Genomic DNA, 13,036 nt, shown 5'->3' with positions numbered 1-13,036 from the left:
TGACTATTTATAAAAAACCCCAGTTTGACTGGGGCATGCAGTGTGGGCCGAAGCCCACCTGTATTTTATCTCACGTTAGCTCAGCTGTCCGAGGCACTGCAATGGGATTTATTTATGTACCGTCTGTGGGTTTCACGGTGACACCCATGCTGTGGGTACACACGGAATTCCCTTAGGGGAGTTGTACCTGGCTGTGTCTAGTTATAAAAAACCCCCAGTGTGACTGGGGCATGCAGTGTGGGCTGAAGCTCACCTGTATTTTATCCCATGTTAGCTCTGTTGTCCGGGGCACTGCAATGGGATTTATGTATGTACCGCCGGTGGGTTCCAGGGAGCAACCCATGCTGTGGGTACACACGGAATTCACATAGGGGAGTTGTACCTGGCTGTGTCTATTTATAAAAAAACCCTAGTCTGACTCGGGCATGCAGTGTGGGCCCGAAGCCCACCTGTATTTTATCTGACGTTAGCTCAGCTGTCCGGGGCCCTGCAATGGGATTTATTTATGTTCCGCCGGTGGCATCCTGGGACCCACCCATGCTGTGGGTGCACACGGAATTCCCATATTGGAGTTGTACATTGCTGTGTCTATTCATAGAAAAACCCCAGTCTGACTGGGACGTGTAGTGTGGGCCGAAGCCCACCTGTATTTTATTTGACGTTAGCTCAGCTGTCCGGGGCACTGCAATGGGATGTATTTATGTATGTTCCGTCGGTGGCTTACTGGGACCCACCCATGCTGTGAGTGCACACGGAATTCCCATTGCGGAGGTATACCTGCCTGTGACTATGTATAAAAAAACCCAGTCTGACAGGGGCATGCAGTGTGTGCCGAAGCCCACCTGTATTTTCGCTGACGTTAGCTCAGCTCTGCAGGGCACTGCAATGGGATTTATGTATGTACCACCGGTGGGTTCCAGGGAACAACCCATCCTGTGGGTGCACACAGAATTTCTATAGGGGAGTTGTGCCTGGCTGTGTCTATTTATAAAAAAAAACAGTCCGACTGGGGCATACAGTGGGGGCCGAAGCCCACCTGTATTTTATCTGACTTTAGCTCTGCTGTCCGGGGCACTGCAATAGGATTTAATTATGTACCGCCGGTGGGTTCCAGGGAGCCACCCATGCTGTGGGTACACACGGAATTCCCATTGCGGAGTTGTACCTGCCTGTGACTATTTATAAAAAAAACCCAGTCTGACTCGGGTATGCAGTGTGGGCCGAAGCCCACCAGTACTTTATGTTACGTTAGCTCAGCTATCCGGGGCACTGCAATGGGATTTATTTATGTACCGCCGGTGGGTTCCAGGGAGCCACCCATGCTTTGGGTGCACACGGAATTCCCTGAGCGGAGTTGTACCTGCCTGTGACTATGTATAAAAAACCCCAGTCTGACTGGGGCATGCAGTGTGGGCTGAAGCCCACCTATATTTTATCTCACGTTAGCTCAGCTGTCCGGGGCACGGCAATGGGATTCATTTATGTACCACTGGTGGCTTCCTGGGACCCACCCATGCTGTGGGTGCACACCGAATTCCCATTGCGGAGTAGTACCTGCCTGTGACTATTTATAAAAAAACCCAGTCTTACTGGGGCATGCAGTGTGTGCCGAAGTCCACCTGTATTTTATCTCATGCTAGCACAGCTGTCCGGGGCACTGCAATGGGATTTATTTATGTACCGCTGGTGGGTTCCAGGGAGCCACCCATGCTGTGGGTACGCACGGAATTCCCATAGGAGAGTTGTACCTGGCTGTGTCTATTTATAAAAAACCCCAGTCTGACTGGGGCATGCAGTGTGGGCTGAAGCCCACCTGTATTTTATCTCACGAAAGCTCAGCTGTCCGGGGCACTGCAATGGGATTTATGTAGGTACCGCCGGTGGGTTCCCGGGAGCAACCCATGCTGTGGGTGCACACGGACTTTCCATAGGGGAGTTGCGCCTGGCTGTGTCTATTTATAAAAAAAAAACCCAGTCTGACTGGGGCATGCAGTGTGTGCTGAAGCCATCCTGTATTTTATCTCACGTTAGCTCTGCTGTCCGGTGCACTGCAATGGGATTTATTTATGTACCGCCAGTGGGTTCCAGGGAGTCACCCATGCTGTGGGTGCAAACGGAATTCCCATAGGGGAGTTGTACCTGGCTGTGTCTATTTATAAAAAACCCTAGTCTGACTGGGGCATGCAGTGTGGGCCGAAGCCAACCTGTATTTTATCTGACGTTAGCTCGGCTGCGCAGGGTACTGTAATGGGATTTATTTATGTTCCGCCGGTGGGTTCCAGGGAGCCACCCATGCTGTGGGTGCACACAGAATTCCCATAGGGGAGTGGTACATTGCTGTGTCTATTTATTGAAAAAACCCAGTCTGACTGGGGCATGCAGTGTGGTCCGAAGCCCACCTGTATTTTATCTCACGTTAGCTCAGCTATCCGGGGCACTGCAATGGGATTTATTTATGTACCGCCGGTGGCTTCCAGGGACCCACCCATGCTGTGGGTGCACACGGAATTCCCATTGCGGAGCAGTACCTGCCTGTGACTATTTATAAAAAACCCAGTCTTACTGGGGCATGCAGTGTGTGCCGAAGCCCACCTGTATTTTATCTGATGTTAACTCAGCTGTGCATGGCACTGCAATGGGATTTATTTATGTACCGTCGGTGGGCTCCTGGGAGCCACCCATGCTGTGGGTGCACACTGAATTCCCAATGTGGAATTGTACCTGCCTGTGACTATGTATAAAAAACCCCAGTCTCACTGGGGTATGCAGTGTGGGCCGAAGCCCACCTGTATTTTATCTAACGTTAGCTCAGCTGTGGAGGGCACTGCAATGGGATTTATTTATGTACCGCCCGTGGGTTCCAGGGAGCCACCCATGCTGTGGGCGCACACGGAATTCCCATAGGGGAGTTGTACCTGGCTGTGTCGATTTATAAAAAATGCCAGTCTAACTGAGGTATGCAGTGTGGGCGAAAGGCCACCTGCATTTAAACTGACGTTAGCTCAGCTGTCCGCAGCACTGCAATGGGGTTTATTTATGAACGGTCGGTGGCTTCCTGGGACCCACCTATGCTGTGGGTCCACAGAGACTTCCCTGAGCGGAGTTGTACCTGCCTGTGACTATGTATAAAAAACCTCAGTCTGACTAGGGCATGCAGTGTGGGCCAAAGTCCACCTGTATTTTATCTCACGCTAGCTCAGCTGTCTGGGGCACTGCAATGGGATTTATTTTTGTACCGTCGGTGGGTTCCAGGGATCCACCCATGCTGTGGGTACACACCGAATTCCCTTAGGGGAGTTGTACCTTGCTGTGTCTATTTATAAAAAAATCCCAGTCTGACTGGGGCATGCAGTGTGGGCTGAAGCCCACCTGTATTTTATCTCATGTTAGCTCTGCTGTCCAGGGCACTGCATTGGGATTTATTTATGTAACGCCGGTGGGTTTCAGGGAGCCACCCATGCTGTGGGTGCAAACGGAATTCCCATATTGGAGTTGTACATTGCTGTGTCTATTCATAGAAAAAAACCCAGTCTGACTGGGACGTATAGTTTGGGCCGAAGCCCACCTGTATTTTATCTCACGTTAGCTCAGCTGTCCGGGGCACTGCAATGGGATTTATTTATGTTCCGCCGGTGGCATCCTGGGACCCACCCATGCTGTGGGTGCACACGGAATTCCCATTGCGGAGGTATACCTGTCTGTGACTATGTATAAAAAACCCCAGTCTGACTGGGGCATGCAGTGTGTGCCGAAGCCCACCTGTATTTTCGCTGACGTTAGCTAAGCTGTGCAGGGCACTGCAATGGGATTTATGTATGTACCGCCGGTGGGTTCCAGGGAGCAACCCATGCTGTGGGTGCACACAGAATTTCCATAGGGGAGTTGTGCCTGGCTGTGTCTATTTATAAAAAAACCCAGTCTGACTGGGGCATGCAGTGAGTGCCGAAGCCCACCTGTATTTTATCTGACGTTAGCTCAGCTGTGCAGGGCACTGCAATGGGATTTATTTATGTACCACCAGTGGGTTCCAGGGAGCAACCCATGCTGTGGGTACACACGGAATTCCTATTGCGGAGTTGTACCTGCCTGTGATTATTTATTAAAAAAACCCAGTCTGACTCGGATATGTAGTGTGGGCCGAAGCCCACCAGTACTTTGTTACATTAGCTCAGCTATCCGGGGCACTGTAATGGGATTTATTTATGTACCGCCGGTGGGTTCCAGGGAGCAACCTATGCTGTGGGTCCACACAGACTTCCCATAGCAGAGTTCTATCTGCCTGTGACTATGAAAAAAGGCCAGACTGACTAGGGCATGGAGTGTGGGCCGAAGCCAACCTGTACTTTATCTCACGCTAGCTCAGCTATCCGGGGCACTGCATTGGGACAAACTAGAAGAGCAAGACAGCACTAATGAGGCATTGGAGTCCGCTGTAGGCCCGCAATTGCTGTCGGTTTGTGCAGAGGCCTATGTCGTCAGCTCTGATTTATTTATTGTTCATGTCTTGGGTTGCCTAGGACCCACCTATGCTGTTGGTGCACACTTGGTTCCCATCGCGGGGTTTGACCTATCTGGCACAAAGACACTGACTGACTTGGGTAGGGGGCAGAGTGCAGATGGCTTTCCCCTTGCAGTGTCGATTGAGCAATGCGACACCTAGAAAAAATGAATACTGTGTGGGCATATGGATTCCCCATTGCTATGTAACTTATGCCCACGTTTGCAGCTCCTGACAGAGGTGGCTCAGGATCAAACGTCAATTTCTCATCAATTCTCTACAGCATTGTGGGCTATCGCCCCGCCCTTTTTAAAGAGGGTCGCTACCTGGCTCTGCCAACCCTCTGCAGTGTGTGCCTCTGGTTCCTCCTCATGGCAGACGCACTTATAAATAGTCATGAGGGTGGTGTGGCTATGAGGCCAGCGTGTGGCATGAGAGCAGCTGAAGGCTGCACAGGGACACTTTTGTGTGCGCTGCGGACGCAGGGTCGTGCGTGGAGGGGGGGCGGGGTTTGGGCAGCATGTAACCCAGGAGAAGAGGCAGTGGCATGTCCCGCAGGCAGTGCTTGTGCTTGGTTGGAGGTAGTGTGGTGCTTAGCTAAGGTGTGCCTTGCTAATGAGGGTTTGTCCAAAGTAAAAATTGTTAGGGCGGACGGCCCACTCTTGCCGCTATTGTGGCTGAATAGTGGGACCAGGGAACCTGAGATGAAGCCCAGCATGTTGCCTTTCACCTGCCCTATCCGTATCTGTGTCGTTTCCATGACTTTTGTGGGTTTTGCAGATTTTCACCAATGAAAACCTTAGCGAGCATCGGCGATATAGAAAAATGCTTGAGTCGCTCATTGACTTCAATAGCGTTCGTTAATCGAAAAGGAACTCTTGAGCATCGCGGAAAGTTCGACTCGAGCAACGAGCACCCGAACATTTTGGTGCTCGCTCATCTCCAGTTGGGACCCATTAACTTTTCAAATTTATGACATAATCAATGCAAGTTTCTATGACATCGGGAAGTTAGAGAATAAGATTCTATACATAAAATTTTGACGCTAATACTTTTGCGTTGGAATTAAATAATCGAGTTGGGACCTATTAACTTTTCAAATTTATGACATAATCAATGCTTATGCCAAATTGCAAGTTTCTATGACATTGGGAAGTGAGAGAATTAGATTCCGTACATAAAATTTGGACACTAATTCTTTTGCGCTTACAATTGAATAATCAAGTTTGGACCCATTAGCTTTTCCTAATAATGACATAACGAATGCCCGTGCCAAATTTAAAGTTTCTATGACACCGGGAATTGAGAGAATTAGATTCTGGACGTAAAATTTTGGCGCTAATACTTTTGCGCTAGAATTAAATAATCGAGTTGGGACTAGAGATGAGCGAGCACCAAAATGCTTAGGTGCTCATTGCTCGAGTCGAACGTTCCTTGATGCTCGAGGGTTCGTTTCGAGTAATGAACCCCATTGAAGTCAATGGGCGACTCCAGCATTTTTGTATATCACCGATGCTCGCTAAGGTTTTCATTTGTGCAAATCTTCAAAACCTACGAAAGTGATGGAAACGACACAGATGCGGATTGGGGAGGCGAGGGACAACATGCAGGGCTGCATCTCAGGTTCCCAGGTCTCACTATTAAGCCACAATAGTGGCAAGAGTGAGCCCCCTACCCCCCCCCCCCCCCCCTAGCAATTTTTACTTCGGACAAACCCTCATTAACAAGGCACACTTTAGCTGTACTGGATCATATTTTTCTCCAGCAGGCTTCAGGGTATTCTGTGGCTTCCTAATTGTGTAATACAGTATGCGCACACTGCCCAAGTTAGATGCAAGATATTAGTCTCATGTCCAATATGGTTCTGAGCATACAACGCCCAAAAGCCTCAATTTATTGAAACACATAATACCTGCCCTTTATGGGCGTTTAACACATTACATCAGTAACATATAGGATTCTCATTTGCCGGGCCATATAGAATTCCCACCCCCCTTCCCACACCTCTCTCTCAAGTCCAGTGCATAAACCAGTCCTTGTTCTATCAACATGTGGTCAGTTAAACTAGTTCAGTTAAACTACACTTCTTCAATATTGCAATGTGGCTTTAAAGGGGTTGTCTCTTGAAATCAAGTGGGGTTATACACTTCTGTATGGCCATATTAATGCACTTTGTAATATACATCGTGCATTAAATATGAGCCATACAGAAGTTATTCACTTACCTGCTCCGTTGCTAGCGTCCCCGTCGCCATGGTTCCGTCTAATTTCGGTGTCTTCTTGTTTTTTTAGACGTGCTTGCGCAGATGGGTCTTCTCCCTTCGGCTTGGCTCGGCAGCATCGGCGTTTTGGCTCCGCCCCCTTGTACACGTCATCATGTAGCTCCGCCCCCGTCACGTGCCGATTCCAGCCAATCAGGAGGCTGGAACCGGCACACATCATGGGGCGGAGCTACGTGATGACGCGTACAAGTGGGCGGAGCCAAAACGCTGATGCTGCCGAGCCGAAGGGAGAAGACCCATCTGCGCAAGCGCGTCTAAAAAAGCAAGAAGACACCGAAATTAGACGGAACCATGGCGACGGAGACGCTAGCAACGGAGCAGGTAAGTGAATAACTTCTGTATGGCTCATATTTAATGCACGATGTATATTACAAAGTGCATTAATATGGCCATACAGAAGTGTATAACCCCACTTGATTTCGCGAGACAACCCCTTTAACTCTTTCCTTATGCAGTAGAGCTTTATATTAGGCTGAAGTTATAAAACACACATCTTTAACCATGCCATTGTCCAGCAATTACCATAATGAAATTATGCAGCCATTAACCTCTACAGAGTTAAATCCCTACAGCTGTGCAATACTTCTAGTTTATTACAAATGAATAGACATTTTACACTAACTAATCTTCATGTTTACTACAATCCCACCTTACAGTTCTCTGCGCGTGAACCTATAACTGGAGTGCGTAGAAGGTTCGATTTAGGCTCTTCAAGGGGGTGTAGGACTTGTCCTCTCCTTCTGGAGATACATCCAGCAAACTCATTGTGGGAGCGGCTTTTTCCAGCATCAGTTTCACAGGTCTCTCTGACACGGAATAACACAGCAGACTAGAACGGAAAAGATAATCAGTGCACATACAACAGCGACGCTCATCTGAGCCAGGACCCTTTGCCACCCGCTCATCAATGGAAAGTACTGGTCCCAAAGGTAAGCTCTTTTTAGTTAGTGCGGTCAGCTTCTTAATGGCAACTGCGTCTTTACCCGCGGGTCATGTGTTGTCTGGGATGTAGGTACAGTTTCCCCTATCATCTTACAGACACCCCCCTTTTTTAACTAAAATCATATCTAAGGCCATTCTATTTTGAAAAGTCTTAGTCGAGGTATGTCCTATTGGTCGACTAGTCCCTATAAGGCATCTCTAGTGTAATTTATAAACCGCTGCTAAGTATAATAAACATAATTAATCCAGTCAACATTTTATTTACCATAATGATCAGAAAAATGGACTCGAATCTAGCTTTAACTTGGTCTCTAATTTTCAGAACTCGTCAGTTACCCCCCTTGGCTGTCCTATGACATCAATGTACACGTGTACATCAAAACTACCACCAGGAGCCTCTCTTCTCACTCTAGTGTAATGTTACAATACTAGTAGTGTGCACAGGTACGCACAGCGTGGGACTCCCTGACCTTCACCCACGCCAATGTCCCATCCTGGAGATAGCCCTGGAGGTGGACAGGTCCAGGCCACCAACACTGACCTTACACTGCCTAGTGACAAGACTGGAAGGAATCGCCGTACCTATGCAGAAAACAAGGATAGACCAACATGACAAGAAAACCATAAAACACAGCAGAGTTGGGTCAATATAAAGTAACTATTGGGGGTAACCTCATTATCCTCAATGCTGTCTGACAGGATGTGGAGGAGCATAAGGGCTTTACTAAGGCACACTCCCCTGCCCAATTACCTTCCAGGCGGGTTCTCAACCTCATGTCTCCACAAAGCCAGTAAACGTCTCCTAAGGACTGGACCTGATCCTGCTTCCATTCCCCTCCTATCGTACTGTAGGAGGTGCGATGCCCGTTAGTGAGTTCCCCAAAAACCTCCCTCCACCCTGCCCGTTTGCATGGCAGCTGTAGTTTCCAGGGTAGTCAGTAATACTCTCTCCGGTGCAAAACACTTAAGTAGTTATAGAGTATTCCTTCTTCCACTTCTCACAAGCAGTGTAATTAGCGGAAATGTTCGTGAAGAAACTAAGGAAAAACTCTTCAACATCTACAGGGAGATTCAGAGGGACTATCCCCGAGTGTGGTCGGGCACTACCGCACACGCAACAGTTAGACTTATTGCTTTTGTTAGCATTGAACCTCATCAACTCCAACCAAAGATTCTGGTCAGAGTAGCCAGTCTCTACTGTCAAGGTGTCCTCAAAGGTAGGGTCGGCTATGATCATCATGTTTGTCAAGGTCTTTATCTTTCGGCGGAGGGGGTTAATTATGGGCACAGGACTAAGTGAAGGCCTCCATTCGAGAGCATCTACCATATCCCTTATTTTAAACTTCCCTAAGGGATCTGTCCTCCTGTACCGGTATGTCCCCAAACAGTAAGTAACCTCGTCCCCCGGGCTTGGATTTTCCATGGTTAGTGTAAAAACTGTATTAAAACCAAGCAACATGCTAAGTTCAGCCTTCCAATACCTGCTGTCCTTATTCTTCTCAAGGAGGGTTTTACGACTAATTAGGGATTTCCCGCTCTTTCTTATTTAAGGCACTTCGCGGTTTATAGGACTAGTCTGTTCCTGTGTTCCATCCCACTGATCCCCAATAACGGCAGTCTTCTCCCCAGACATTATCAGTGGCGCAAACATATTGTATTCCCTGGGTATATAAGTCATATAACCAGCTGAACTGAACTAAATCTGGCCTGCGGTGGAATTTTGCGCCTAGACACGGGACCATGATACAATAGTCGAAGGAATATGCGGCTACTTGAGTGTTGGACGAGTTATACCAGAAGGTAACCATACCCTCATATTCTCCCGACTAAGGATTCCAGTTGCCACCCTCCTCTCTCACTAGCCCTAACCAGAGTAATGTCCTCGGTACAACTAAGACTGGTCTCCTGGATCTGAGGCTTTCTTACAGTATGAAGCGTGGATCCATGTAAGTCTTTCGGCTAGTTTCACAGCTGTGGCAGTAGTCAGAAGCACCTGGTAGGGACCATCAAATCAGGGCTCAAGAGGGTGCTTCCTGAGGAACTTCTTGACACACATCCAATCCCCAGGCTGCAAGATATGTGTCCCAGTGTCTGCCTCTGAGTCTGGAAGAGAACACCTGTGCACAAGATTTGGTTAGTGCTTTAAATGGGTTGTCCCGTGAAAGCAAGTGGGGTTAAGCACTTCTGTATGGCCATATAAATGCACTTTCTAATATACATCGTGCATTAAATATTGGCCATACAGAAGTTATATACTTACCCCCTCCGGTGTTGGCGTCCCCGTCTCCATGGCACCGACTGAAGCCTTCTTCTGCCTGGATTAGACGCGCTTGCGCTGTCTGCCCTGTGCGGCGCGAGCACGCCAGAGCGGCCCCTTCAGCGGGACAGAAGAAGCAGACAGCGCAAGCGCGTCTAATCCAGGCAGAAGAAGGCTTCGGTCGGCGCCATGGAGACGGGGATGCCAACACCGGTGGGGGTAAGTATATAACTTCTGTATGGCCAATATTTAATGCACGATGTATATTACAAAGTGCATTTATATGACCATACAGAAGTGCTTAACCCCACTTGCTTTCGCAGGACATCCCCTTTAACAACGAAAATCACATACTTAGTCAACACATCAGATTGTAACTGTAACTACTGAGGATAGTAGCAACCTAACCTTGGGGCTAGCCCAAACAATCTCATAGGTAGATAATGCATAATCCCCCCTGGGTGTATATCTAACACTGAATAGGGCTATTGGATGATAGTCTTTCCAAAGTAGCCCCATTTTCGCGCATCATTTTAAGTATCTTGCTTTTTAGCGTGCCACTAAGTCTCTCCACCTTTCCACTACTCTAAGGGTGGTAGAGTATGCAAAAAGCCTGGGATACACCCAAAACAGACATGACGTGTTGCATTCACCTGCAAAGTCTGTACCTCTGTCTGACTCTGAATCACTTCTGGTACCCCATAATCACAGTTTGCCTCGTTCATGAGCTTTTTTGCGGTTACCTACTTTTTTGCCTTGGTAACAGGGTAGGCCTCCAACCTGCAAAGACAGCAACAACAGCAAGCACATATTCATACCTCCCAACAGGTGGGAGCTGAATGTAGTCAATATGCAATCCCTGAAATGGGTAAAGTGGTCTAGGCAAGTGTTTTTTGGGCACCTTTTCCCTTCTGTCCTGACTCACCTATGGCATAGATCATGCTAAACTGGACAAATGATGCAACAGCTACAGAGAACCCAGGAGTCGCCCGTCCTCTTTCAAGCGTCGACGTCATTGCTGCTTTACTAGGTGGGTCTTTCCGTGCGTCAGCTAGGCCATCATGGGATACAGGAACTGTGGTAGGCAAGCGCTGTTGACTGTTCACCATACACGGTCCTGTTTCTGCTGCTCCCATTTTAGTCCATTTATCCTTTTCTTCCTTGCTGGCTTGTAACTGTAAAGTCTTTAGCATATCAAAGTCCAAATTTTGTCAATGTCCAAGTTTTTGCCTCTGACTCATGCTGTCAGTACCTTTTCTTCTTTCTTCCACGGCTTGAGGACCGCTGCCTTTGCCGTGCTATCGGTGAGGGTGTCGTCTCTCGATTCTCCAATGTAGGAATCGGTGTGAACTCTCCATTGTTGGGTAGTAGTAAGGCCTCCATGAGACTCTGCACCGCTGCACCATTCTCAATTGGTTGTCCTGCTAAGGTAAAAAACTGTCTGGCCCTCCATATTAGGCCGTAATCAGGAGCTATGCCAAATGCATACCAGGAGTCAGTGTAAAGGGTTGCCGTCTTACCTTTCGCTACTCCACACGCCTCAGTGAGGGCCTTCAGTTCCGCTTCTTGTGCTAAGACATGCGGAGGCAGAGCTTCTGCTTCTAGGACATCTTCTTGCGTGACCACTGCATATCCGATGTGGAGTCATCAATCCTCACCCTGGTACCATCTGCAAAAATCTCAACATATGCATTGTCAACAGAGGTTCCAGTAACTGTTTGTACCTGCAGTTTCTTGCTGTATCAGTACTAAATAATCATGTTGATCTATTTCACATGGATCAGAATCTGATAGCCCAAAATCTTTTATTTCCTTTTTATTTTATTTATTTATATATATATATTTTAAAACCCAATAGCTGATCTACAACACCTAGATCACCTATGACCTAGATCACCTATGCCTCCACCCTTTTGAACCAGAATACTCTATTGAAAAAGGAGTAGTCGCGTTCAAACTAGTACAACGTTGAAAAAAGAAACCAAGAGGCACAAAAAACCAAGCACTTTGTAGGGCAAGGTGACATTGTATGCAGCAAAGTCTGAGCGAAAATATCCTTTTTTTTCCCCCCGTCGCAGTTAGCATTTCTATCAGAAGGGGGCGCAACACAAGCAAAATTTACAGTCACCCAGTGAAATAGTATCCAGGGAATTTCACCGTTTAACTTTAACTCTCCGATCTGAATAAAATTATAGCTTCAGTGTAAACTGACACTAGAATACACAAAGACATAAGGAAAAAAAAACTAAAAAAAATGCGGATGAATTGACATCCTACTCTGAGCAATTAAGTCCCTCATTCTCACATAAAAACCAAGACTACTTTGTCAAATTGCGTGAAAAAGTTTGCTGGGTGACTGTAGGGAAATTATTCCGACTGTAAGAGCTTTCCTTAACATCATCTGTCTGAACATCCATTGGAGAAGCAGGCAGCAGAAAACAGAGCCCCTGGGAACACACCATGAGAGGGCGTCCCCTGCTCATAGGTCCCTGGCCTCTGTCCTCCATGCCTCAACTCCAATCTTCCATACACTATAAACCAGATTAGTCATCTCATATGCCCTAAGCTGCATCTTCACGACGAACAAAGGTTAGTTTCCCTGAACTTATCACACATCCAAGGTGGCCACATTTTGGAGTGTAACAAAGTCTGGTCAAACAAGACCTTGCTTCAGACAATCATGATGTTAGCACTGGATACAGTGGCATTGGGGAATGTAGGCCTCCCGAGTGCAGCAAGATGGCCGCCAGAGGCAGGAAGGGGCGGGGCTACAAATCTCCCAGGTGAGGCAAGGTGGCTACTGGAGGAGGAAGGGGCGAGGCTTAGTCCTGTCCCGGATTGGAATGGCCGGAAGTAACGTCACACACCCTGAAAGTGAGCACATAGGGGAAGTAATTTCAGGATGGGGGGAAGGGCTCACCACACTTGCTGCAGAGTCACACTATGTGGGGGTTTTAAACATTGCAAGTGCGGCCGCCATTATAGGGATGGGCTATAGTCAACACAAAGACATTACATTGTTCATGATACAGACAATACACATCCCCCACTACACTC

Source organism: Eleutherodactylus coqui, chromosome 1, assembly GCF_035609145.1.
Source record: "Eleutherodactylus coqui strain aEleCoq1 chromosome 1, aEleCoq1.hap1, whole genome shotgun sequence".
Taxonomy (NCBI): domain Eukaryota; kingdom Metazoa; phylum Chordata; class Amphibia; order Anura; family Eleutherodactylidae; genus Eleutherodactylus; species Eleutherodactylus coqui.
The sequence above is the reverse complement of the archived record's forward strand: the minus strand, read 5'-3'. Positions refer to the sequence as shown.